Source organism: Triticum urartu, chromosome 3, assembly GCF_003073215.2.
Source record: "Triticum urartu cultivar G1812 chromosome 3, Tu2.1, whole genome shotgun sequence".
Taxonomy (NCBI): domain Eukaryota; kingdom Viridiplantae; phylum Streptophyta; class Magnoliopsida; order Poales; family Poaceae; genus Triticum; species Triticum urartu.
In genome coordinates, this window is record NC_053024.1 from 680,285,685 (window position 1) to 680,290,657 (window position 4,973).

The window sequence follows — 4,973 nt, forward strand, 5'->3', positions numbered from 1 at the left end:
GCAGGGCGTCAAACTCATCCTGACCAAACTAGTGAATGCGTACCAGTCGCCCAGGCCATGGACACACTTGTGGGCTTGGCACCAGAGCGCGGCGTGCCCCTCCATACCATTGTGGACACCCACTGCTCCGGTGGTGTCTGATAGAGCTCGAAATAGTTGTGGCAAAGATCGAACCATAGCCGCGGTGCGTCGCCGCTGAAATGAGGGAAGTCATGCTTCGGCGGCTTGTTTCTGTAGTTGTCGCGCTCCTGGTGTTCCTCCCGATGCAGTAGAGGAGGCTGTGCGGTGTGGCGCTCCTGGTGTGCCTCCCGACGCGGTGGAGGGGGCGGTGGCGGGTGGATTAGCGGAGGCCCTTTGTTCACCGTACCAGCATCGCTGCGGTGGACGTCGTCGAGGATAATGCGGCCAGACGCGCCGCCGCTTCCGTGTCCTGCGTCCGCTTGACCACATCTAGGCCGTCGCCAAACTCGGTCACCTGAGTGCTCAAGTGCTGAACCTCGGTCGAGAGTGACGAAAATTTGGTCAACAACTCCTCCAGCGTCTTCTGGATCCCCTCCATGGCCTGGAGCACAAACTTAGTCCGCGCGGACGAAGTGGATGACGGCGTCGTCGCTGCCGCCCCAAATCAAACCGACCCCGCTCAGGATTTCACGTCGGATCGCCGGAGCAATCCAACACCTTTCGCGTTGGATGTTACGGCCGGATCGAGGGATTGAGGCGCGGCGGCGGATCGTAACCAGTCTCTGGTACCAAGTTGTAACAACCCTGTCGGATCGAAGCAAGAGGGAAAGGGGACCGGGAGGAATTAGATGAGCTTGAGGGAGAAGATAGAGCAGGTGAGAGCTGGAAGAAGAAGATCGATTGAGGATTCGGTAATATTCTTTTACAACGATGCCCCCACTCGGTGGTCATGCACACATACATATAGCCTGGCTGCTCATGGCCCCACTCGCCATACACACACTGCCTACCCATGGACTAGTCTGCTGTCACTGCCCGTGGGCCCTAGTCTTCCTCTTCTCCGTCTTGCACTGTGGGTGCCTCACTGTCCGCCTTCCTCTCTGGAGGGAAGGGCGTGCCAAAGATATACAACTAGTAGCAGAACATGCATGACACACCTACGAGTTAAGCTGCGATCTCTTCCGAAAACTGTGTCTAGCCAACAACCCTACAACATAGTATCATCCTTATCAAACACAACAAAAAGCGACCACACATAAATAGAGCACATGTTAACACAAAACGCACACACATCGGAAAGGAAAGGACCATGTAAGCAAACATATAATTCATTCAGTCATATTTTTAGAAGAGCAGGGAGCCCTAGTAATTTACGCATTCCAATATTTGTAGCCAACGTTATTCTCTTTATACAGATGCTAGGACTATTGAATTGAACACATTTACACTTCTTTTTTATTAAAGGATAGTATACAACAACCATCTTATTCAAACGTGAATTCGGATATTAATTTTCATTGTACTAGAAGATAATATGGTCTTGATTTTGGGCTTTTTAAATAATTACTATACACTAAACTCGAATCGCGTTCTATAAACATTAGGGATGTACTATCTTCAATCTTAGCTTGATATATATCTACATGGTTATCGCGGGGTCTTCTTCCTATGGCCTCATACTCGCACCATCTCTCAAATGTGAGACTTAAGACAAGAGGAACCAGTGCCCATTGATCTACGAGTTAAAACACATGTAGCATGTTTGGAATAGTAGGCATCCAGGAAGATGTTTGTTCACATGGTCTGAAGACTCGTGTAACAAACCTAATTATGGTGATCACGCAAGGCACCACGCCTAGACAAAAGTTGTCTAGGTATTTGATTGAGGAAGCATCGTTTAGCGCAAGAATGCAGAGGCGTAGGTCCGGAAGACTACAAGCAGATTGGCGCCTTGCTGTGTCATCTAGTTTGCACTATTTCACTCGTTGTCATTTTTTTTATTGAGAGTTTTGTACTAGCAGAACATATGGTGCGCTTGTCATCCCTTCTGTCAAATTATTACATAGTACATCTGATATGTAGGAGGCAATTGACTTTCCTTTCATTCTAGTAATTATCCTTATCATCGGTCCATTAGAACGTGAAAGAGTAGTAACTGTCCTTTTTTTATAAACCCAATTTACTAATGGGCAGCTTCAGTTAACGCCCTCCCTACACTGATCAATCATGACCCTCCCTGTACTCCTCGCCTAATAAAATGGAGACATGCAAAACAAAACGCTTGAGAAAATACCAAAGGAACTGTGTACACAGTAGATGTTCACTGCACACACGGGTAGCACACAACAGTAGATGAAAATTAAATCATCATCTTACAAAACCACCATTATTATGACAGTTCCAATCATGCCAGTTCCTTTACAATTTGATTTAATCACTGCATACAACAGTATTTAAAACTGCATCCAGTTGTAAATCCTGATGCATGATAGTGCTGTTCCTATAAAAAAGCATCCTTTTTAGGGACATCTGAATGTTAACTTCAAATATGACAGTAGTTTTGCTCGTCAAATACAACAGAGTAGGCACCATACAAGTTTTATATATTATACTAAAAGACAGTATGATCATGATTTGAGATCTTTGAATATTCATGATATGCGGCCACCACACATATAAATATTTGGAATGTTCTATCTTCAACCTTAGCTCGACATATACATCCATCTAGTTGTCACATGGTCTTCTTCTTATGTCCTTCTGCCTACACCATCTCTCGGAAGTCGAGACTTAAGAGGATGAAGAAGGAATGGCATCTAGGATATAGGAGTTACACACATAGCATGTTGGGAATAGGAAGCATCCAGGAATATTACGGCAGTCGGAAGAAGCAATGTTATGCAGATAGTTGCTCGTGGAGGATTAATCTTTCCTCGAGGAGAGGAAGAGCTTCCCATTTGTGGAACTTAGAGGCGGGAAATCCACACCCGAGAGCAGCTTCAACGAACTCTACGGCTTGCTACAGCCAACTCCTCAGATCGAACACGACAGAACAGAATTTTTGAAAGTAGAGCAGGCACTACACAAGGTTCAGTAGAGTCAGCGCTGCTTGCTCAAATCTGATCAAGTCCTTGAGGATCCTCAAGTTTTACTTACAGCAGAGATAAACTAGGAATTGATAAAATATATTTAAGACAATCCAAGGTTGCTTGGTGTCATACAAGAACTACTAGTTGTTTTAACACTCCAGTATAGACCCCACATGTTCTACAGTAATGATAGCTATCTTCCAATACTTTAAAACTAACATACAGATAAGGCATCTTCTGTCAAAAGTCTGCAGTAAATGAAGTATGCAATTAAGTAATAAAAAGTCCTAAAAGAAATTATATAAATCCAGTTCAACCTTCGAAAGATTTACATCCTGGGCGACATTATCTAATTCCAAAAGAAATACTCTACACGTGATCATTTCATTGTTGACTGGAGATAAACAGAAGCTTCGAGGCCATATTCTTAAATTGGAATTTAGACATTCATTAGCATGCCAAAGCAAGAGCAGATCCAAAGGCAAAAGTTGCAACACATATATGAATTTACATATAGAAGACAGTAATAATGGTTCAACAAAATGATCATTATATCCATGATTAAAGTAGCAGGGTGTTACAACTTTATTGGCTGTAACAGCCATGAATATATACAATTATACAAACACAAGTTCAGTCACTAAGTTAACTGCAATATTCAGGACATGAGGGTGCTCAAGCACCAACATATACTCTCACAACTTGATAAATGTCTACGCCAGTTACCGCTACCCAGATTCCAGACTTAACTTCAATAGTGTCAGAAACATGGACAGTTATGAATCTGCAGTGTGCAGCAGCCAAGCCATCAAACCTCACATTCAGAACCATGTTCACAAAAAAAACAGCGTTGCATAGACATTTAGTCCATATCTGCCAATGACTCTGAGAACAAGGGAACGTGTGGATAAAAAAGAGTCTTGTCACCACAGCCAGGCAATTCAGCTCTACACTCAGATCCAAGTTGACATATAAAACACAGCTGCATAGAATCCATGTCATATGACATTAGTGTCTTGTTATGTCCACCGACTATAAAAATCAAACTGTGTTCTGGATGCATTGAAATAACACTATAATCATTCGCATACGATGAATACTTTGTTCCAAACAACTGCAAGTGGCTCACATTGTGTTTCAAACTCCATTTTCCTGTAACGAAGTCGTCAAGAACCCAGATTGACAATTCAGAACCATCAGAATCAGCAGGACTATTTGCAAAATACAACTGTCCCTGTGATGGAAATATGCCATTGATATCATCAGCATAGTACGGTGGCTTAGGAATATGAACAAGTGACCAATTATCTCCTTCCACATCAACAGCTACAATTAAATTATTATAGGCAGCCAAATTAAGGATCCCGTTTAAAAATGAGCCAGGTGAATTCTTGGGTATCGCAAATGGACCATACTCAACTGTTCGATATTTCCATGCCCCAGCTTTGGAGGAGTAAATTGCTAGTATATGGATGCATCAATACAACTCGTCGTTTTGCTTGTCCTCGGATATACCCAACGCCTCCTCATCTATGAACTCGAATACACGGAAGTGGGAAGTAATGGCCGGGTCAAATCCGAGGCGAGCGACGCCCACCTTGCTGGACCAGTCGGTGGCAGGCACGGACACCCATTTCTTAGTGGTGGCATTGCAGACAACATAATCCAATTTTAGGGTGTTATGACCGGCATATTAGGGGCTTAGCCTAGTGGGTTGTGACCCAAGTTATCTTATCGTTATTAAGGACTTAGCCCAATTATCTTATGTTATTAGGATTGTTTGCTTAGGAGTCAAGTAAACCTCTCTATATAAGAAGAGGAGATGTATCAATGTAATCAAGCAAGAAGCAATCATTATTTGCTCGGCTTCCCGAAGGGAGCCGGGAGACCTAACCCTATCTACCTCTTGTGCCGCCGCCGCCT

General features: G+C 43.5%; 1 long non-coding RNA gene across 1 annotated transcript; it reads right to left on the reverse strand.

Moving 5' to 3' along the window:
* Positions 1-3,580: 3,580 nt before the first annotated feature.
* On the reverse strand, positions 3,581-4,452 carry LOC125545884. The gene is made up of 2 exons (XR_007300336.1): positions 4,180-4,452; positions 3,581-4,032 (listed from the first exon to the last, which is right to left on the reverse strand). It is a non-coding gene; the product is annotated as an uncharacterized LOC125545884 (long non-coding RNA).
* Between the last annotated feature and the right edge of the window lie 521 nt (positions 4,453-4,973).